The sequence below is a fragment of the Microcebus murinus genome, chromosome 21, assembly GCF_040939455.1.
Source record: "Microcebus murinus isolate Inina chromosome 21, M.murinus_Inina_mat1.0, whole genome shotgun sequence".
Taxonomy (NCBI): Eukaryota; Metazoa; Chordata; class Mammalia; order Primates; family Cheirogaleidae; genus Microcebus; species Microcebus murinus.
In genome coordinates, this window is record NC_134124.1 from 38,905,581 (window position 1) to 38,928,915 (window position 23,335).

Sequence of the window (23,335 nt, forward strand, 5' to 3'; positions counted from 1 at the left end):
GGCTGGTTTTGAACTCCTGACCTCGAGCAATCCGCCCTCCTCGGCCTCCCAGAGAGCTAGGCCTACAGGCGTGAGCCACCACGCCCAGCCGGCATGTTCTCTTTTGAGTTGAAGATATTTGAAAGTGATAGCATTTTAAACTGGAAGGAATCTAAGCTTTCCTTATGTTATATATGAAGAAACTGAAGTTTAGGCAGTAGTATTTTCTTGAGGTCATAATATTTGGGATGAGAACAAAGGTCTTTAGCTTATGCTTCAGTTTTCTTTCCATTATTTCTTTGGCTTTTGCGTGTCTTCCAGGGGAACGCTGGCAGTGCCCAAGGTGTGGGTAGTGCGTGGGGAGAGGGGAGATGGTAGGAAGTGTTTCTGGTGGCCCGACCCGAGTCTGAATATTCTTGCTTTTATCTGTTTTAGAAACAAAGGGGTTCCCGACCTCGAACATAATGCATTCCTAAGAACATGTATGATCATCTTAACAGAAGATTTACCTGCCAGAAGAGAGATTCTGTTTAGTTTTAAAGAAGCATGGCAGAATTGATACATTCAAAGGAATGTTACTCTAAAACCCTACCCTAGAATAAAAATATTACAATGATGCTGTCACCATGCAAGATGTTTTTGGAGTTGCCTTCAGGAAGAGTTTATAATGTGTACCAAATAATCAGTTTTATGAGTATTTAAGCTGTGTTTGGGAATAGCAATTATATTACCCATCTTCATCACCCTCTGTTCACACCATTTATATACAAATGATTAGGCTTTCACTAAAATTCTAATTATATCCTCAAAGGATATTTTGCATTATTTAAACACATGCCATTTAAAAAGAAGAAGGTCATAGACTCTAGAGGAAAATTTAAAGATTTACAAGGAAGTGTTTTTAACAGAGACAATATCATGTTTTTGAGTTGCACTTCTTAAAATACTTAATTAAGGCTGGGCGCGGTGGCTCACGCCTGTAATCCTAGTACTCTGGAAGGCCGAGGCAGGCGGATTGCTCGAGGTCAGGAGTTCGAAACCAGCCTGAGCAAGAGCGAGACCCCCGTCTCTACTAAAAATAGAAAGACATTAATTGGCAAAATAAAAATATATAGAAAAAATTAGCCGGGCATGGTGGCACATGCCTGTAGTCCCAGCTACTGGGGAGGCTGAGGGAGGAGGATTGCTTGAGCCCAGGAGATTGAGGTTGCTGTGAGCGAGGCTGATGCCACGGCACTCACTCTAGCCTGGGCAACAAAGCGAGACTCTGTCTCAAAAAAAAACAAAACTTAATTAAATGCTTATTTATTCAAAGCCATGTGGTAGATGCCAAGGATACAAAGATGAATGATATATGGTCCTGACTCTGAGGCTCACACTGCCCAGCAGAAGAGAAATAGACATTTAAAAAAATTTTTTTTAATTTATTTTTTCCAGCATATTACGGGGGTACAAATGTTAAAGTTACGCATATTTCCCTTGCTCCCCCTCCCCCCTTGAGTCAGAGCTTCAGGTGTGTCCATCCCCCAGTCAGTGTGCATGTGACCCATCATGTATGTAGATACGCACTACCCCCCTCCTTCCCAACACCGATAGATGTTATTCCTGTGTGTCTACTTAGGTGTTGATCACTTAATACCAATTTGCTGGTGAGTACATGTGGTGCTTGTTTTTCCATTCTTGGGATACTTCACTTAATAGAATGGGTTCCAGCTCTAGCCAGGAAAATACAAGAGGTGCATATCACCGTTGAAATAGATATTTAAATGTGAATTACAACTTAGGGATGCAACTCTTGCTATATTAGAGGACAAGTGGATGCCCCGAGTAAGGAGGATTATTTCAGCCTGGTTGGTATTGAATTGGAAACAGAGATTGGAGTGGGTGGAAGTGGCTTCATTGATGATATTTGAGTTCAAAGGTTTTTTTTAACAGTTGGGGAGAAATTCTTGGAAAAGGAAACAGCATGAACCTTGGCATGAAGTCGGTAAAATGCATGGAGGTATTTGGAGAAGGGTGAATAAGGCAATGTGACTAGAATATAGTTAATGGGGTAATTGGCAGCAGATGAGTTCTGAGGTCAGCATTCCCCTTAAAGGTAAACTCTATGAGGGCAGGGCCATCAGCCGTTAAGTTCACAGCTACATTCTCCATACCTGCAAAAGAGCCTGGTGTATGAGAGGTGGTCAACACGTGTTTATTGATTTAATGGGAATATTGTGGCAATTAAGTTATGAAGATCCTTTACTTTCTTTTAAGGTGTTTCAACATTATCCTGTGGCCATCGAAAGTTTTTGATGAGAGGTGACATATTGGGATGTGTTTCCAAAATGTAATTCTGGCTGAGGTATAGACCTGTCCTTCTCAAATGTTCACTTGGAGAGTGTGTTAAATTAAGATTCCTGGGCTCCAGAGAGTCCAGCTCATTAAGTCTGGGGTAGGGCTCGTTAACTTGCATTTCTGACAAGCTCCCAGCTGTTGATGCCACTGGCAGGTGGCCATGTTTTTAGCAGCTAGGAGAAGAATGGATTGGATCATTTCAATAAGGAGAATTCTAGGAACAATAGTAAGATGATTTATTTAGAAATAATAATTACTCTAAAAGGCAGCATTTGGGATTTTTGGAAGATGAGAGCAAAGCCGTTTTGATGTTTGAAATTGTGTCTGCCTTCAAAATATTATTCTTGGGGTTGGTTTGTTGGTTTTGTTTGTTTGTTTGTTTGTTGTCTAGATCTTGAGGGCATGAGCTGCTTCCTGTGGCTTAAAGACAGTAATTTGAGACTCCCATGAACTATGTCAGACAGGGTTCCTATTTGTGAGGAATCTTTAATTGTAGAATAAAGAAGGTATAGCCCAAGTGATAATGATATTTAGATTTAAGAAAAGCACTTTTTTGAAGAAGTATTTCATGATTTGGCTTTGAGGTTTGGGCACTTTCTGTGGTCTTTTGCTCATTTGTTCATGACACAGCATGTTTATCGTGACCCTTCTCGGGGCCATGTCTGTATGCTGGTACTACACGGAATGATATAAAGGTGAATCAGATAGATCCTAAATGACTAGTATAGCCTAATAGGAAAGATAAATAGGTAAATGGTATATAATATGTTATCATAGCATATATTATGTGCTACATAAATATATAAATAGTATATGCCACTTTTTACCTTTATAGTAGATAGAAAGTGATATATACCATAAAGGCAAAACAGATGCCATATTATGAAAGTTCAGAGGGAAAGATAAGGAAGGATTATCAGGAAACTCACCAATCTTATTTTTTATTTTGCCCCATGTTACCTGTCGAATGGAGCCCAGGCTGTGTGACCTGTCACTCAAAGGCAGACTCCCCTGGCTTTAGCCAGAGAGAACAGGAAGACCAGAATCTCAGTGTAGGAGTTAGTGAATTTGGGATGTCTCAGGATATCAAGTAGAAGTATCAAGGGTGCAGTTTGAATTACAAACTGTGGGCTTAGGCTAAAGATATAAATTGATGGTGATCTTTTCTTTGAAGGGACTATGGCTAGAAGTGATTAAAATTGCTGGAGGAAAGACTGTAGAGACAAGAAAAGGTAGCTGGGGATAGACCTTTTGAAAAGATCTACATGGAGGCATTGAATGAGAAAGTGGAGCCAGGGAAGGAGTGAGGGAGGCAGGAATGCCCTGAGAGCAAGCGTGCAGAGGCTGAGGGAGGACTCACACCCAGGAGGGAGGAGGGAGCTATTTCCGTGCTACCTGGAGGTGTAGGAGAGTGAGAACTGAAAAGTGTGTCACTGGTCATTTAGAAGAATAAGTTTCTCATAAATATATAGGAGTCTCATACACACAAAGAATAGGGTAGCGTTAATATTTTGTTAAGTGATTAGTGAATTTCTCTGTAAGGTTGGTATTTTATACAGGCTTAGAAACTCATGTGTTTATAGGTCCTTAGAGATTACCTTTTCTTACTTACAGAATATATTTAGCTCTGGGTTTCCGAGCCTGTTTTGAGGGTAACAGTTATGCCAAATATACTTTTTAAAAAATCTTCTGTGGGTGCAGTGGCTCACGCCTATAATCCTAGCATTCTGGGAGGCTGAGGCAGGTGGACCGCTCAAGGTCAGGAGTTTGAAACCAGCCTGAGCAAGAGCAAGACCCCGTCTCTACTGAAAAAGAAATAGAAAGAAATTAACTGGCCAACTAAAATATAGCAAAAAAATTAGCCGGGCATGGTGGCGCATGCCTGTAGTCCCAGCTACTTGGGAGGCTAAGGCAGCAGGATTGCTTGAGCCCAGGAGTATGAGGTTGCTGTGAGCTGGGCTGATGCCACGGCACTCTACCCCGGGCAACACAGTAAGACTCTGTCTGAAAAAACAAAAACAAACAAACAAAAAAACCCTTGTATGGAGGCCAAAAAGCCTAGACTCATTCTTGACTGTGTTTCTTTTATATATCAAAAACTGTCTCCTAGCAAATTTGGTTGGATCTATCTTGAAATATGTCCAAAATCTGGTCATTTTTGCCATTACCATGGCTACCACTTTAGTCCATAGGCAGTCATCTCTTGCCTGGACTATTGCAGAAGCTTTCCAGCTGCTCTCATTACTTCTAACTCTGTCTCTTTTCAGTTTCTTCTCAACATCGTGCTAGAGTGATCCTTTTGAAATGTAAATCAGATTCTGTCACTCTTCTGTTCAAAACCTTCCAGTGGCTTTCCATGTTATATAGAGGTCAGAACTGAAGTTCATATATGACCTCTAAGCTAAAGTGGACTCCTCACTGTTCCTGGAAAGCATATCCCCCTACGGCCTCAGGGCCTTTGTACTTGCTGTTCCCGCTCACAGAATTATTTTTCTTCAACTATCATCATGGATTGCTCCCTCCTTTCCTTCACATCTTCTTTACTCAGAGGCTTTAGAGCAGCCTTCCTTGTCCCCTGCCCCTCCCCATCTGTCATTGCTTTAAATAAAGCGATTTATCTCATTTGTCTTTCACATACACTAGAATGTACGATCCGCAAGAGCAGAGATTTTTGCCTTGCTTTGATAACTATAGAATCTCCAGTGCCTAGGACAGTGCCTGGCACATGGCAGGTGAGCAATACATATATGCTGAATGAACTAATGCGTCGCATCCTTCCCCTGATCAGTGGCATGCTAGTGTAGACTTTGCCAGACGCCTGCATGCGTGGACAGGACTTGCCTTCCTTTGCAGGGGAGTGATCCTCAGTTCTTTCTGCCTCCGCAGCTGCTCAGCCGGCTCTTTCTGCCACTCAGCCACTACTCAGCCTCAGGGCTGTGCGCTGGCAGCATGGTGTAAATTGGCTTTGGCAAAGCTGTACGTGTATGAAGGCATGTTGGGATTTGAATATGATGGAATTTTTAGAGTAAGCGAAGACATTCAAATCTCTTTCATTTGGTAAGCAACATTGGAACTTTATTTTGGATGTAATCAAATTTATTTAAAAAATTAATAAGAGACATTAAAGAAAATCTCTACTAGTTGCCACAAAGAACACATGTCCTGAAAGAAATGTGAGAAGATGCTGCCCTGGCTTTAAGGAAAAAGGAAATGGAAACATACTTTGGTTAACTGAGTGGTGTAACTATTTTGTTATATTTGAGGTTAGTTTTATTTCCTAAGAAAGAGAATTCTGTGGATTGTAGAGTCCTGGGGTTGGTAGTGTTTCAATAGAGAACAAATATCAAGGATTGATGTCTGTTCTTCTTCCCTTATTTTCGGGGGAGATGGTCAGCTCCATAACTGTGTTCTTTTTGAGGAAATTAGTTCCAGTAATAACCCTTGACAAATGTGTCTCTACCTCCTTAGCCTGGACTAGTGTCTTTTTAGGTGGAAAGCATGTCGTCTCCGGGGCGTAGCAGAATCCCTTGGAGGAGTTTTTACAAATGACATTGTGAGAATGTGTGTGTATCTTCAGTGATTTTAAGGCAATAAACTTCTTATTATTCCTAGATTTACAAACATCCTTTATTTTGCAATTTGCCTTATGATGTGTTAGAGACAAGTGACAGAAAGTAAACCAATATTAGGGATTTAAAAAATAATACAAGTTTATTTTCATTTTATTTGTTTCTTGCTCACTGGTTAAAAATTAGAAAATATATAAAGAATGATAGCAAAAATCATCTGACATCTTCTCTTCTCCCTATTACTTACTATTAATTTTGGTGTATAGGATTCTAACATTTACAAATATATAACACATCACAAAAATAGAATACTATCTAGCATTATACATTGCTCTTATATACATACCAAGTATATAATATTTATATATACACAATGTGTATATGAAACAAAAATGAAATCACACATATATAAACAAAATTAGAATCGTATCCACATAGGGTCCTTGCTGTTTTTACTAAAATCATTGTGAACATTTTTCCATATCACTAAATAGAGATCTGTGTCATTATTTTAAATAACTACATTGTGTAGATGTGCTGTAATTTGCTTTATTTATGTGCTGTAATGTGCTTTATTGCTTTTATTAGTTCAGGTCATTTTTGTTTTTTTTCTATTATAAATAATGCTGTCATGAATTTGTCTTATATATGTCTTTCTGTGTCTGTTAGGGGGTTTTATTTTAAGGCAGTTTGTTAAATATGTGATAGGTATAATGATCCTTTTCTTCAAATGAAACACTAAGACCTGTGGCCACACAAATTTTGTTTTTCCTGATTTGTCAATATGTTATGTGGATTTCATTACTAAGGTAGAGAAATCTAGTTCTATTTAGCTGTGCTTTAAAATGAGTGAAGGGGGCGGGGCGCGGTGGCTCAGGCCTGCAATCCTAGCACTCTGGGAGGCCCAGGCGGGTGGATTGCTCAAGGTCAGGAGTTCAAAACCAGCCTGAGCAAGAGCGAGACCCCGTCTCTACTAAACATAGAAAGAAATTAATTGACCAACTAATATATATAGAAAAAATTAGCCAGGCATGGTGGCACATGCCTATAGTCCCAGCTACTCCGGAGGCTGAGGCGGCAGGATTGCTTGAGCCAGGAGTTTGAGGTTGCTGTGAGCTAGGCTGATGCCACAGCACTCACTCTAGCCTGGGCAACAAAGTGAGACTCTGTCTCGAAAAAAATAAATAAAAAAAATAAATAAAATGAGTGAAGGGGGAATTGTCTTAGAAAATTGGGATGGACAGTTACTAGTTCTTAGTACATATTGGCTGAAGCCCATTACCTGTTTCATATTTAATACATAGCCCTGGGCTGAGGCCGTGGCTGCTCAGAAGCACTGCAGGGCGGTCGGAGGGAAGGCTGAGTTTCTCTTGCGTAGTCAGGGTTCTACGTGTGCTTTGCTGTGGCTGTTTATTAAAATATTTGTGCTGTGATTGTCTTCCAAGTAACTGAAAATTAATTATTTATATACGAAAACTTTCAGTTAATCAGAGCATTTGATGAATCCTCTGTCTCTCTCAAACTTCAAATGAACAGAGGTTTATGGCAGTTACTTCTCACATTTTGGAAGCACCCTGCGTGGTTACTGCCTTGTCCGTGCCTGTGTCGTTGAGTTCAGGTGCTGAGGAATTGATACCGACGAGACGTTAAAATGTTTATCTTGATGGGATAATACTACTTTTGCGGAGTCTGCTTCTGAACGTGATTCTGCCCTAGTTGCACTTGGCAAAATTCCACGGCAGACAGACTTTCTTTCACTCGTGGGGCAGTTGGCTCTCTGCGTCCTGCTGCGTGCGGCCGCCGTTCAGACAGGTCCTGCCGGTTCCAAATGTATTTTTCTCAAATAGATTTTGAAACTTACCTCATAAACAGTGGCCGGTGCAATGCGATTGTTTTGTTTTGGTTGGCTTCAGTGCTCCTGGGAGCGGGAGCAGGACCTAAAGGAGAGGAGGAGCCGCAGGGCGGGCCGGGCGGCGGCAGCTCTCCCCGCAGCGCGCTGTGCACCCGCGCCGGTTTCCACGGGGCGGCGGCAGCTCTCCCCGCTGCGCCCTGTGCACCCGCGCCGGTTTCCACGGGGGGCGGCAGCTCTCCCCGCAGCGCCCTGTGCACCCGCGCCGGTTTCCACGGGGCGGCGGCAGCTCTCCCCGCTGCGCCCTGTGCACCCGCGCCGGTTTCCACGGGGGGCGGCAGCTCTCCCCGCAGCGCCCTGTGCACCCGCGCCGGTTTCCACGGGGCGGCGGCAGCTCTCCCCGCTGCGCCCTGTGCACCCGCGCCGGTTTCCACGGGGGGCGGCAGCTCTCCCCGCAGCGCCCTGTGCACCCGCGCCGGTTTCCACGGGGGGCGGCAGCTCTCCCCGCAGCGCCCTGTGCACCCGCGCCGGTTTCCACGGGGCGGCGGCAGCTCTCCCCGCAGCGCCCTGTGCACCCGCGCCGGTTTCCACGGGGCGGCGGCAGCTCTCCCCGCAGCGCCCTGTGCACCCGCGCGGGTTTCCACGGGGCCGGCGGCAGCTCTCCCCGCAGCGCCCTGTGCACCCGCGCCGGTTTCCACGGGGCGGCGGCAGCTCTCCCCGCAGCGCCCTGTGCACCCGCGCCGGTTTCCACGGGGCCGGCGGCAGCTCTCCCCGCAGCGCGCTGTGCACCCGCGCCGGTTTCCACGGGGCGGCGGCAGCTCTCCCCGCAGCGCGCTGTGCACCCGCGCCGGTTTCCACGGGGGGCGGCAGCTCTCCCCGCAGCGCCCTGTGCACCCGCGCCGGTTTCCACGGGGGGCGGCAGCTCTCCCCGCAGCGCCCTGTGCACCCGCGCCGGTTTCCACGGGGCGGCGGCAGCTCTCCCCGCAGCGCCCTGTGCACCCGCGCGGGTTTCCACGGGGCGGCGGCAGCTCTCCCCGCAGCGCCCTGTGCACCCGCGCGGGTTTCCACGGGGCGGCGGCAGCTCTCCCCGCAGCGCCCTGTGCACCCGCGCCGGTTTCCACGGGGCGGCGGCAGCTCTCCCCGCTGCGCCCTGTGCACCCGCGCGGGTTTCCACGGGGCCGGCGGCAGCTCTCCCCGCAGCGCCCTGTGCACCCGCGCGGGTTTCCACGGGGCCGGCGGCAGCTCTCCCCGCAGCGCCCTGTGCACCCGTGCGGGTTTCCACGGGGCCGGCGGCAGCTCTCCCCGCAGCGCCCTGTGCACCCGCGCCGGTTTCCACGGGGCGGCGGCAGCTCTCCCCGCAGCGCCCTGTGCACCCGCGCGGGTTTCCACGGGGCCGGCGGCAGCTCTCCCCGCAGCGCCCTGTGCACCCGCGCCGGTTTCCACGGGGCCGGCGGCAGCTCTCCCCGCAGCGCCCTGTGCACCCGTGCGGGTTTCCACGGGGCCGGCGGCAGCTCTCCCCGCAGCGCCCTGTGCACCCGCGCCGGTTTCCACGGGGCGGCGGCAGCTCTCCCCGCAGCGCCCTGTGCACCCGCGCGGGTTTCCACGGGGCCGGCGGCAGCTCTCCCCGCAGCGCCCTGTGCACCCGCGCCGGTTTCCACGGGGCCGGCGGCAGCTCTCCCCGCAGCGCCCTGTGCACCCGCGCCGGTTTCCACGGGGCGGCGGCAGCTCTCCCCGCAGCGCCCTGTGCACCCGCGCGGGTTTCCACGGGGCGGCGGCAGCTCTCCCCGCAGCGCGCTGTGCACCCGCGCCGGTTTCCACAGGGCGGTGGCAGCTCTCCCCGCAGCGCCCTGTGCACCCGCGCCGGTTTCCACAGGGCGGCGGCAGCTCTCCCCGCTGCGCCCTGTGCACCCGCGCCGGTTTCCACGGGCCGGCGGCAGCTCTCCCCGCAGCGCCCTGTGCACCCGCGCCGGTTTCCACAGGGCGGCGGCAGCTCTCCCCGCTGCGCCCTGTGCACCCGCGCCGGTTTCCACGGGCCGGCGGCAGCTCTCCCCGCAGCGCCCTGTGCACCCGCGCCGGTTTCCACAGGGCGGCGGCAGCTCTCCCCGCAGCGCGCTGTGCACCCGCGCCGGTTTCCACGGGGCGGCGGCAGCTCTCCCCGCAGCGCCCTGTGCACCCGCGCCGGTTTCCACGGGGCGGCGGCAGCTCTCCCCGCAGCGCGCTGTGCACCCGCGCCGGTTTCCACGGGCGGCGGCAGACTTGATCGTGCCCGTGACCAGCCCCGGGAGGTGGTGAGCAGCGTGGAGGCGGAAACGTGAGGTGCGGCGGAAGGAACTGGGCGGTAATGCAGAGAGAAGTGTGACCTTGAGGTGGAAGAACTGGTTTCTAGTGACAGACGTCTCACGTTAGGTGTTGTTCCCGCGGACCTAGCTGGGACCCGAGGGCAGGAAGACGGAGTTGATGTCGGGCACGGGAAAGGAGAGCCCGGGGCCCGGGGGCCCGCAGCGGGCCGCTCCCGGAGCCGCGAGGACAGCTGGAGCGCAGGGCCGCGGTCCTCCGGACAGGAACTTCTTGAACCGGTGAGGAGGTTGGATTTAGACAGCCCCCAGGGCCATTCCAACTCCGAAATGTTATGATTTTGTACGAACCAAATGCTTAGCCATTACAGTGGATTTTCTGCCGCTGAAATTTTTTTTGAATGCTTTTCTGCTGAAGTTCCCAGCGTCTGTGTCCCTGCAGCCCCGCGCAGCCTGCTGGCGAGTTACTTACCTGAGCGGGGGCGCGTGCCGGCGCTGTGGACTTCCTCTCCAGCCCAGAAATGTTTGTATGAAGAAATCGAAGGGATCTGCTGGGATGGAAAATGAAAGCAGGCCGGGCACGGTACGCTGGGCGCACACCTGCAATCCCGGTGCTTTGGGAGGCTGAGGTGGGAAGATCGCTCGAGGCCAGGAGTTCTAGGTTGCAGTGAGCTGCGGTCACACCACTGCATTCATCTTGGGTGACAGGGTGAGACCCTGTCTCTTAAAAAAAAGGAAAAAGGAAAGTAGTTTATGCATTGATCCTGGTGTTCTGGGTGAATTTTTATTCTCTGTCACATGTATTAAGGTACTAATTTAAAAATTTTAAAAAGCCTTATATAAAATATATTTTGTCATTATAATAGCTATTAGGTGCCCCTATTCAGGGCAGACATGAAGTTCAGCAGCACAGGCCCCTAAGTGCAGGACTTCTGAAATATTCAGGAAGCGCGCAGTGGCGTTACTGCATTGCTCGGGTTCGCGGGTGGCCCTCACCGCACGGCGCGCACCTGCCCGGGGCCCAGACCCTTCCCCCGCCGCCGTTCCTGCCGGCTCTAAGGTCGAAGAGAAATCCTCACCAAGTGCTGGAGAACGAAAAGGACCATAGCGAACGTGTGGCCCGTCTCCCTGTGGTGCGGCGGGAATGCTGGGCTGTGGGGAGCGGAGGGGACGACTGGAAAGGGGCCTTCCTCCCAGGGACTGCTCTGTGCGCGCTTCTGTCCCGTGTGGAGCTGCTCGGATAGAGTGTATGCTTAGGATGAGACGTAAAAAGAAATGACAAATGTATTTTCTTACATTAGTTTTCAGCATAGAGAAATTAAATCCTATCGTTTGCTCATCTGAGAACTAAGGGTATGTAAAGACACAGTGCATGATAGCAGGACTGTCCAAATTCGTCAACACAGGCAACGGGAGAATTTACCAAGTATTATTAATCTAATTTGAAATTTGAGAGCTGAATTGGACAAATTAGTTCTGATTTTCACTTCCTCTTTCTTTTGCCTCTTTTGCAGCTTATTCTTTATCCTGGCGTGATCTGCAGATTGTGCTTTTATTTTGTCACTCCCCTGCTCCCCCACCCTGTGTAAAAAGGAGTCTCCAAGGACTCTTCACCACTGTGCATGGCTGGGCGGTCAAGTCTGGTTTCTGCCTGGCTCATTCCTAGTCCTCCTCCTGCCCCTTTGTCTTTTCGCTTGTATATTCCGCTACTTTCTGCCTCCCAAACTTCTTAGCTTTAGTAAACTCATGGGTCTTGTTATTTTGATAGCTGGAACACCTTCTTTTCTGCTACTTAGCTTACCAAGCTTTTACTTATCCCTTCTCTAAACCTCCTAACTCCTCTGCGAAACCTTACTAATCTTTCCTTTTATATTTCTAAAATAATTATCTTTCTTTATTTCCTAGTTGTTTTTTTTTTGTTTTTTTTTGAGACAGAGTCTTGCTTTGTTGTCCAGGCTAGAGTGAGTGCCGTGGCGTCAGCCTAGCTCACAGCAACCTCAAACTCCTGGGCTTGAGTGATCCTTCTGCCTCAGCCTCCCGAGTAGCTGGGACTACAGGCATGCGCCATCATGCCCGGCTAATTTTTTTTTATATATATATCAGTTGGCCAATTAATTTCTTTCTATTTATAGTAGAGACGGGGTCTCACTCTTGCTCAGGCTGGTTTTGAACTCCTGACCTTCAGCAATCCGCCCGCCTCGGCCTCCCAAGAGCTAGGATTACAGGCGTGAGCCACAGCGCCCGGCCTATTTCCTAGTTTTTATTATCAAATGTGTTCACAAAAAGAAAATTCAGTTTGTGAATACAATCCCTCCCATCTCAAGTTCCTAGTTTTTCTGAGGTAATCACTTTTTCTGAGGTAAGTTTCTTTTGTAGCCTTCTCTTGTTTTCCCTGTCATGGCTGCAAAACAGCTGCCTTATCTCCAGCCAGCACATCTGCATTCCAGGCAGTAAGACAGGGAAGAGAGAGAAAAGGGTGTTGTGAGCCATATCTGGCCTTTTTTATGAAGTGTAAAGCAAAAGCTTTCCCAGAAGCCCAGAGCAGACTTCTGCTCATGTCTCATGGCCTGATCCGTATTATGAGGCCCTCTCAATTATAACAAACTCTGGAATACGAAGCATTTAGCTTTCCCAGTCCTTCTGGGGAGGCGATAGGGGAGAGGGAGTTGGGCCATCAAATTATGTCTACCACACATAAAATATTGTTTTCATACTGGATTTTGTCAAATTAATTTTATAACAAGCCACCGTACTATATTCTCTGATTGTTTTTTTTATTTTTTTGAGACAGAGTCTCACTTTGTTGCCCAGGCTAGAGTGAGTGCTGTGGCATCAGCCTTGCTCACAGCAACCTCAAACTCTCCTGGGCTCAAGCAATCCTCCTGCCTCAGCCTCCCAAGTAGCTGGGACTACAGGCATGCAACACCATGCCCGGCTAATTTTTTCTATATATATCAGTTGGCCAATTAATTTATTTCTATTTATAGTAGAGATGGGGTCTCGCTCTTGCTCAGGCAGGTTTTGAACTCCTGACCTCGATCAGTCAGCCTGCATCGGCCTCCCATAGAGCTAGGATTACTGGTGTGCAGCCGGCCTCTCTGATTGTTTTGAATAATTTTTTAGTTGTATCTCTTGTGTCTTCCCAGTGTGTTGTTTTGCAATTATGTAACTTTTGCTTTTTCCATTTCAGTTGTTCTTAAATATATCAAGAAGCTTTCAATTGAAAGTAATGGAAAACCCATTCTGATAACTGCTTTAAAAAAATAAAAGGAATTGATTAATTCACACAGCTGAAAAGTCTGAAGGTAGGATGACTTTCAGGTGAAGTTAGATGAAAAGGATCCTGGTGTTGTCAGGTTCTGGCTTGTTTCTCTGTGATTTTCTTGGTATGTGACTTTGTCTTTGGGCAGACTTCCATCCTGGTAGCAGTCACATCATGTTAGCCAGAGGAGAATGCCTCTTCTGATAGCTCTCTTAGGCTTCATTCCAGAAAGTCTGCAGCGAACATACGAGTCAGGTGCCCACTCTTGAGCCAGTCACCATGACTCTCTGACGCCTGTCCCCCGCGTGCTGCACGGTGTTTCCATCAGCGTCTCTGTTGCTTTCATTGCTGTTAACGTGGCACTTGTTTTTGTAATGGCTTAACTTTGCTATTTCTTCCCTGAACTTTGCTAGCTTTTCACCCCCCTTGTTGTGTTAGTGTTTCTTATTTAAGCTCTTATTTCAGAGAGGCTACACCTGTTTTTTAAGAATCTCATAGAGATTTTTATGAAGTGTTGATTTATAACTTTCAAGTTCTTTCCAGCATAATGTCTCTGGTGTGTTTTTATTAACTTGTTATTTCCAATGTGCCTTTTCTTCCTTTATATTGTACTTTATTTGCATCATTCTGTGATGGATCCTTTGTCATTACTACTCGGTTTTAAATGGGGCTGGTTCTTTCCAGGTTAGCAAATCTGTGGAATGATTGGAATTGGGAGGTGTTTTGGGGCCAGGTGCTAGGGCCACAGGCAGCTTGAATTTCAGTGGCTGCTTCAGAATGCATTCTTCTAGCACTCCATCCTGAGGGCGTTTCTTCTCTTTAGGAAGGCAGGAATTTGACTTCTGATGAAGCCAGTATACCACAGGCCCTCATTCTTACTATTTGAATATCTATGTTCATTTTTGTCGAGATTTGGGAGTATGATAATTCTGTTCAATCCCATGCTTATGCTGATGAAGCTGAAATGTATAATGGTGTAATGGACTATTTTTTTTGCTATTTGGTATTCTGTGTTTTTCTGGATATATTAGAAACAAAGCTGAAATGAAAGTTAGGTTGGCATAAATTTAAGACTCTTTTCCTAGGATCTCAAAGTTATGTAATTCTTAATTTTTAGAACTAAATGTAAATGATTTTTCCCCTGGTGTTCCATATACTCAAGTTTCCAAAGAGATATTTTCTAAAAAATCTATAATACTAATAACACAAAAATCATATTGACATAGAGATATGCTAAAACTTGCAAAGTAAAACTTAAATTTTGAAATTGAATTACTTCACAGTTTGAAGAACTACATACTTTATAGTACAAAGGAAAGTATTTTCATAGTGAATAGAAATTTAATAGAAAGGAAGAGAAGCTGGCATTTATTAAGTGTCTGCTAGTAATAGCAGGATGCTGATGTTTCAGAGTAAACAAGCAGAGGCCTTCGCCCTCAGGGAGCTCTTGGTTTGGTCTGCAGGGGAGATAAAGCCATGCATGGTTCTAACCGGCCAGTATAAAAGTGCTAGCATCAAAGGAGGGTTATCAGGCTGTATCATTAGCCCTATTTTTCAAAGATGAGAAATAGATCAGAGGGATTAAGTAATAGGCCTAAACTCACATAGCCATTACATGGCAGAACCAAGATCAGAGCCTGCTGCTGGCTAACTCACTCCTAGCCTGTAGGACTTGCATTTTAAATAAAGTATAAATATTTCAAGTAACTTTTATCCTGAATAATCAGTTAAAATTCACTTAATACGCTCATGGAATGATCAATGAGTTATAGCAAATATTTTATTGGTGTCTAATGAAGTATGCTGTTTCTTTCTTTCCTTTCTTTTTTTTTTTTTTTTTTTGGAGATAAGGTCTTGCTTTGCTGCCCAGGCTGGATGTGGAGTGCTGCAATCACGGCTCACTGTAACCTCGAACTCCTGGGCTCAAGCAATCCTCCTGCCTCAGCCTCCCAAGTAGCTAAGAGTAAAATCATGCACCACCATGCCTGGCTAATTTTTCTTGTTTTTTGTAGGGACAGTGTCTTGCTATGTTGCCCAAGCTGGTCTCGAACTCCTGAGCTAAAGCGACCCTCCTGTCTCATCCTCCCAAAGTTCTGGGATTACAGGCATGAGCCACCACACGTGGCTGAAATACTCTGTTTGGAATACTTGTTCCTCAACCCTACTTTGAAATTCTGTTCTTTTTAAGGACCCAGAGCAATACCACTTTCTTTATGAAATCCCCACCTAAGTCCCCTCAGAAAGTAGGATTTCTTCCTCCTCTGCCTTTTGTTTCTTTGTAGTTCTTGTGCTCTGTCCTCAATTATAAGCTCTTCAAGGACAGGGACTGCTTGTTCATCTTGGGATCGCAATCACTTCTAGGCCAGCGAAGTGCTGTCTTTGTTGATATGGCACTCTGTTTAGATGGCTTTAGGATGTCTTGCTTGCCAAGTGTCTAGGGTTCAAAAGACAGAATTTGGAAGCATGAAAATTGTATATGTGTTGGGTTTAACTTCTAGATTTTTACTTATGTCAGGACCTTGGCGAAAATAAATTTGTACCTGAGGCTTAGAGGTAGGGGTCAAATGTGATATGTTGGATGTCTCTGCTTGTAGGAGTCAGCAACGTTCTTCTCTCATGAATTCTCTCTTTCATGAATAGTGGGCCACATACCAGGTGAATAAAAGAAAGATCTAGGAAGAATTTGTGTTCTTTTTTGCTGTGGGCCTTTCAGTTTATAAAATTGGCAGCTGGTTCTTTAATTAATTGTGATATTCAAACACATTGCAAACACAGCAAACACATTGCCATGAACACTCAGAGGATGACTACAAGATGTTGGGCCTGTGTTTGGTTAGGTAATTGGAAAAAAAGCTTCTCTTTTTCATGTCAGCCTTACAAAGGACAATATATTGGTGTACTTTTCCTGTAAGGTGAATCCCATCCCTCAGCCTGTTACAAGCATTGAAAAGTTTTTATTATTGGTCAGAGAAATGCAAAGTAAAACCATAGTGTAGCTGCTCCATACCTACCAGAATAGCAGGAATGAAAAAGTTGGAAAAGTGTTTGAGGATGTGAAGCATCCCATACTCCACTTCAGAAGACTAGCTGAGCATACTCTATGTCCAAACATATCTACTTCCAAGTATGTATGCAACAGAAATGCATCCATAGGCTCACAAGAGACATATACTAGAATATTCTAAGTAGCACTATGTATAATAGCTCCCAAAGAGAAACTACTTAAATCCTCATCAACAGTAGAAGAAGGAAGTGCCGATATATTAGAGCAGTGGAGTATTATACAGCAATGAAAATGAACCATAGGCAACTACATATAAAAATAATGGTAACATTCATAAACATAACATGGAGTGAAAGAATCCAGTCACAAGAGTACCTACTATATGATTCTGTTATATAAAGTGGCCAAACTAATCTATGTTCTTAAAGGTTAGAACAGCAAGTTACTCTATGGGGTAGTTACTGGAAGGGAACCCAGTGGCGGGAGCAGCAGTACAGGGGTGGGCATTAAAATTCTCTCTGTTAAAATAACAGGTATGCTTCTTTGTTCTAGACTGGACCCTCACTAGTTAGAAGGATGACTCCAGAGGTAGAAAAGTGCTACACAATGAATGAAATACTACTGTTTGTTAAGTGAAGTTGGGTCACACATTGGGACTAGCAGTGATCTTACCCCTGAAGATGTTAAATATTTGGAACATTTCCTCTAGTGGATTTCTTCCCCTGCCTTCCCCATGGAAGTCAGTGCTACTCAATCTTACAGGAATACATCTATGAATAATTATAGTTTGCTAGAATGTGATTATCAGAATAATATTTTACTAGTGAATGTTCTTTGCGTGAGATTTACCAAACATAAATTTGTGGTAATAAAAAACACTGCATTGACCTTTTTTTTTTTGAGACAATCTCTGTTGCCCAGGCTAGAGTGTCATGGTGTCAGCCTAGCTCACAGCAACCTCAAACTCCTGGGCTCAAGCAATCCTTCTGCCTCAGCCTCCCAAGTAGCTGGGACTACAGGCATGCACCACCATGCCCAGCTAATTTTTTTCCTATATATTTTTAGTTGGCCAATTAATTTCTTTCTATTTTTAGTAGAGACGGGGTCTCACTCTTGCTCAAGCTGGTTTCGAACTCCAGACCTTGAGCAGTCCTCCCGCCTCGGCCTCCCAGAGTGCTTGAATTTCAGGTGTGAGCCACAACGCCTGGCCAGTCATTTGATATTCATTGAATTAGTTTTGTTAGTATTTTGTTTTTATTCTTGCAAAGTTTAATAAGGATTAAACTATTTGCTAGAGGATATTTTTTATGACTTTTTAAATACGATTTTTTTTGTATTTGAAATATAATATACATCAGGCAAGAAAGGCCCAGATTCTGCAGTTGGCTTTATCAAAGTTGTCTTTGCAATTTAAAATTGGCCCCTATCTCAACCTTGTCCCTGTAAGAGTAAAAAAATAAATAAAATAAAATAAAATAAGCCCCTAGAGGGTGCTGTTGCATTGAAAGTTTAAATCTTTGAGTTGAAGAACCATTTTAAGTTTTTAAAAAGTATACAAATTTGTGTTAAAATCCCATTATATTATAATAAATGACCTAGTTGCTACTTAATAGAAGTTGGTTTAATTGACAAATGGTACCATTCTGTAAATAATAAAATCAAAAACATAGCTTAATGATATTTGCTTTTGTGAAAACTTTGACAAAGTACCATATATTTTTCATCATCTTTTAGTTTGAGCAACTGAAAATTGGAGAAAGAATCAATATTTTATGATGTATTTAGGAATTCTTTTTTTTTTTTTTTTTGAGACAGAGTCTCACTTTGTTGCCCAGGCTAGAGTGAGTGCCGTGGTGTCAGCCTAGCTCACAGCAACCTCAAACTCCTGGGCTCAAGCGATCCTTCTGCCTCAGCCTCCCGAGTAGCTGGGACTACAGGCATGCGCCACCATGCCCGGATAATTTTTTCTATATATTTTTAGTTGGCCAATTAATTTCTTTCTGTTTTTAGTAGAGACAGGGTCTCGCTCTTACTCAGGCTGGTTTCGAACTCCTGACCTTGGCGATCCTCCCAGAGTGCTAGGATTACAGACGTGAGCCACGGTGCCTGGCCTATTTAGGAATTCTTTCCTTGAAAGAAAGTAATAACAAAGGGAACTTAATAGATTCTCAGATTTACATCACTGATATTTCAGGCATGTGAAATTTGTTTGGTTTTGGTTTCTTCCTTAGTTCAGCAGCTAAGTTGTTGGAGGCCTACTGTGTGCAAAGCACTCTTTTTAAACTGGTAGGGGAGAGACAGATAAATTATCTCATAGTCTGCCTTATTTTAGAATTAAGTACAGAATAAACCTAAAATACTGTGGAATAAAGAGATTAATCCTACCTAATGTTTCTTAGAGAAGGAGGATTTCAGCTAGTCCTTTAAGGAATTTGCATTCTAAATGATACTTAAAGGAAAACAAAAGTTTGGTTTGTTAAGTTATCTTTCTTATCATTCAACTGCTAGGTTTTAATTTAAACCCTTTTCTACCGTGTTTCCCGGAAAATAAGACCTACCCATAAAATAAGCCCTAGCAGGATTTCTAAGCATTTGCGCAATAGAAGCCCTACCCCGAAAATAAGACCTAGCGATGAACGTGGCTACCCGGCATATCTGACAACCCATGCATTTTGTCAGGGAGCGAGAAAGAAGAGGAGCAGCCCTTCTCATCTGCCCCACTGTGACAGCTACTATCCCAGAGGTGACCGGAAAGGTGCAGGCAGCCCCACCAACAAGGTCGGCTCCCCCTGTCAGGTCCTGGCCGTCCTGTGCGTGCTGCAAGCTGAGGCTTTGAGGGGAAAATAACACATGCTTTGAAAATAGCCCTAGGGTGTCTTCTTCAGGAAAAATCAATATAAGACTCTGTCTTAGCCAGGCGCGGTGGCTCACACCTAGAATCCTAGCACTCTGGGAGGCCAAGGTGGGCGGATCGCTTGAGGTCAGGAGCTCGAAACCAGCCTGAGCAAGAGCGAGACCCCGTCTCTACTATAAATAGAAAGAAATTCATTGGTCAACTAATATATATAGAAAAAAAAAATTAGCCGGGCATGGTGGCGTATGCCTGTAGTCCCAGCTACTTGGGAGGCTGAGGCAGGAGGATAGCTTGAGCCCAGGAGTTTGAGGTTGCTGTGAGCTAGGCTGACGCCATGGCACTCACTCTAGCCTGGGCAACAAGGCGAGACTCTGTCTCAAAAAAAAATAAATAAATAAAATTAGAAAAAAAAGACTCTTTTTTTCGGGGAAACACGGTATGTTTTTCTCCTCACAACCTTATCTTAGTAATTAAGATAAGTAGATCAGAAAGTAAAAGTGCCTTGACCACTGAAGTGCTTTACAAACATGGTCCTCATCATCGTCACTGTTCATATATCATGAGGAATGTGCCGGTAAATTGTGGGGGATTCTAGAGATGCTCTTCAACAGGACATTTACACCTCCAACTTCCTGTTTAACTGATACCTTAGGTCAAGGAATAGTCAAAGTCATTTTCTTCCTTTGGGTAAGGTCTGTTTTGATTATTATTAGCATGTCAGGTTGAAGTGATTTTTGTCTTATGTGTATAAGAAGAGGGAAGAAACACCTTTAAAATGAAAGCATTAACTAAATATCTAGGTTACTTAAAATCTTGGGAAGAAGAAAGCAGTTGAATCCAATGGGGGAACCAAATAGCCCAGTAGGGTTATTCATATTTCCCAGCATCTTTAGCGGATTATTTTTAGACGTAACATTAAAACTTTCCTGTCTCTGCAATGTTCAAATGAAAGTGTTTTATTTTATTTTATTTTATTTTATTTATTTATTTATTTTTTTTAACCACTTGACCACCAGGGAATGAAAGTGTTTTATTTTAAATAAATGTCTGGCGAGTGATTTTTGATCATTTGGCTTTTATTAAGTAGCTCACAATTTTGGCAATCGGTTCTAAACTGGTAGTCAACCCTCCAGCAAATTAAATAACTCAACCTAGTAATCATCTGGGCCGTTTTTCTATTGCCATTTTGCCATCATTATTCCACAGAAATGCTTCCATGCTGCCAAAATTCACATTTTTAGAGCACTTACTGTGTGCTATTGGGGAGCTTTACACTAAGAACTGAGGCTTAGTTTTCCTTCCCTCTAACAGCTGGGGGTCTAGTTTGGGGAATTGATACTAATATATGATATAATTAATAGATAGTAGAAGACAAAAAGCATATGCTCTGAAAGCAGAATGATTTCTCCCTGTTGATTTTGCTGTTGAGGACAGATACCTCATCTTAAACATCGTGGAACCTTCTAGAGGTCTAAATACACGTTTGGACTTCCGTTATCATTAGTTGTTAAACTTAAAAGGAGATATCATGGTATTTTACAATACGATAGATATGACCCATTGCTTTTGTCTCAGCAGGGAATGTTTTCTCATTATGCTCCTGCTTTTTAAAAAGTAGGAAGCTTTCCTTCCCCCACCTATAAAAATGTCCACTATCCAAAGATGGGCACTGTTCACATTTTGGTATACTTTCTAGGCTTTTTAATGCACACATATACTTTTTTTCAACGTGTATATATACTCATAAATATATGAGCTAAATTGGTATACAGTGCATGTATTAGTCTTATATCTCATTTACTTGTTTTCAGTTAATAAATGTATTATTATGTAGTACATAATATAGCATTTTCTTATGTCACTGTATATTTTTTAGAATATAACACCTTTTAGGGTGTTATAAGGGCTGCATAATGTTCTGTCATTGATAAACCACAATTTCAATACATTCTTTTATTTTTGGATTTTACGTTTTCAAGTTTTCATTATATATAAATATATATTATAAATATAAGGGTCTATATGTGACTCTGAGCAAATCTTATTATTTTCTTAAGACAAAGTTCTGGAAGTAGAGTGCAATGTAAGGACAAGGGCATGAACATTTTTCACACTACAAATATTGATAGCTCAATGTGTATGCCAGACTGCTTTGTAGAAAAGCATTATCTATTTACACTCCACTAGCAATGGACAAAAATCCCAATGGCATCTTGGCTCATCAGCAATAAATAAGTTAGAAAGTCTTTTCTTAATTTGGCAGATGGAAAATCACTTAATTTCTTAAAATTTGTATTTCATTATGTAAGTATACACCCATCTCCTCCCCCTTCCCACCTGCCTGACACCCGATAAATGTTTTTTTGTGTTTTTTTTTTTTTGACATTTTGGTTATATTTTATATCTTTGCCTCTCCCTAGGTGTCCTTTCTATTTTTAAATATTCTTTATACACCAAGAACATTTATCCTTCATCCATCATAATATATGTTACAGATATATTCTTTTGTGTTTTTCTTCTATTTGTTTTTGACGTTTTTAGATGTACAAAACCATAAAATTTGTATATTCATTCAAATTCTTCTATATTTTCCTTGTTGGCTTCTGTCTTTGATTAAAAATTTTATTTCTGGCTTAGAAAATATTTTCCTATTTCAATCTGATAGTCTGAACATGTCCTTATAGTTTTGTAAGTTTTTACAGTAAAAACCTTACTTTAAAGCATTTGAAATTTATTTTTGGGTAAATATAAAGTAAGGCGCCACTTGGATTCTTTTCCACATAGCCTCTTTTTCCAATAACGTTTGTTTTGTAATCTACTTCTTCCCCATTGGTCTTGATTTCTGATTCCTGTATACAATATCTGTTTAGTCTTACCTGTTCTGTACCCATTGCCACCCCCCAAAATGTTCTTTGCTTTATATTTAAATATCTTATGGATCAGATTTCTTCATTCTTTAAAAAAGAACTAGCTCTTACTACCTGAATCTTTTTTTTTTTTTTTTTTGAGATAGAGTCTGGCTCTGTTGCCTGGGCTAGAGTGTCATGGCGTCAGCCTAGCTCACAGCAACCTCAAACTCCTGGGCTCAAGCACTCCTACTGCCTCAGCCTCCTGAGTAGCTGGGACTACATGCATGTGTCACCATGCCCAGCTAATTTTTTCTATATATATATATTTTTTAGTTATCCAGATAATTTCTTTCTATTTTTAGTAGAGATGGGGTCTCGCTCTTACTCATGCTGGTCTCAAACTCCTGACCTCCAGTGATCCACCCACCTTGGCCTCCCAGAGTGCTAGGATTACAGCGTGAGCCACCATGCGTGGCCACTACCTGAATCTTTTTTTTTTTTTTTTTTTTTGTGAATAACATTTAGAACTATCTTTCTAGTTTCCCTTTAAAACCATCCTATTGGTACGTTAATTACAAATATTAATATATTAGCCTATGAATGAATTGAGAAGAATTTATATTTTCTAATATTGGTTTTTTTTTAAATAGATAAGTTGATTATACCCTGAAATACAGGGAGAATCTAGATGGTGTTTCTCAAAGGTGAGGACCTGTGGTCCCCAAGAGATGTTGATAGACATTTAATAAATTAGATAATCCAGTGTGTGGTGGAAGTAGGGATGAAGGAAATGAAGAATCTGCCTTTAGATTTTTTTTTTCTAAACCAAACTGCATTGACTTAACCTTTTAGATGTTTTTTTTTTTTTTTTTTTTTTTTTGAGACAGAGTCTCGCTTTGTTGCCCAGGCTAGAGTGAGTGCCGTGGCGTCAGCCTAGCTCACAGCAACCTCAAACTCCTGGGCCTTTTAGATGTTTTAATTTCACTGATTTTATTCAACAAGTGTTTATTGATGGCCTATCATGTGCCAGGCTTTTGCCATATTTGCCTTGGAAAGGTGAAGAAAGCTTAGCCCTTGCTCTGAAAGCCTGCACTTGGTTGGGAATGAAGAATGTACATGGAACATGCTGAGTATCCATAATCCAAAATCTGAAACTTTTTAAACATCAACATGCCCCTCAATGGCAGTGTTCATTTTGGAGCATTTTGGATTTTCAGGTTAGGGATGCTGAATTGGTAAGTATAATGCAAATATCCCAGAGTCCAGAAAAGTCTGAAATCCAAAACACTTCTGGTTCCACGCATTTCAGATAAGGGATACTCAGATTGTAAAAGG

At 43.8% G+C, this 23,335-nt stretch overlaps 1 protein-coding gene across 3 annotated transcripts in view; it reads left to right on the forward strand.

Moving 5' to 3' along the window:
• Nucleotides 1–23,335, forward strand: part of VGLL4 (vestigial like family member 4) — a 161,123-nt gene that overhangs the window by 54,147 nt on the left and 83,641 nt on the right. Inside the window, exon 1 of one of the 3 annotated variants that reach the window (XM_075996338.1) lies at nt 9,981–10,614. The exons of the other annotated variants lie outside the window; for them this stretch is intronic. The gene's annotated coding sequence lies outside the window, so the exon portion shown is untranslated. Of the gene's footprint in view, nt 1–9,980; nt 10,615–23,335 lie in introns of those variants that run through there. 3 annotated transcript variants of the gene reach the window in all.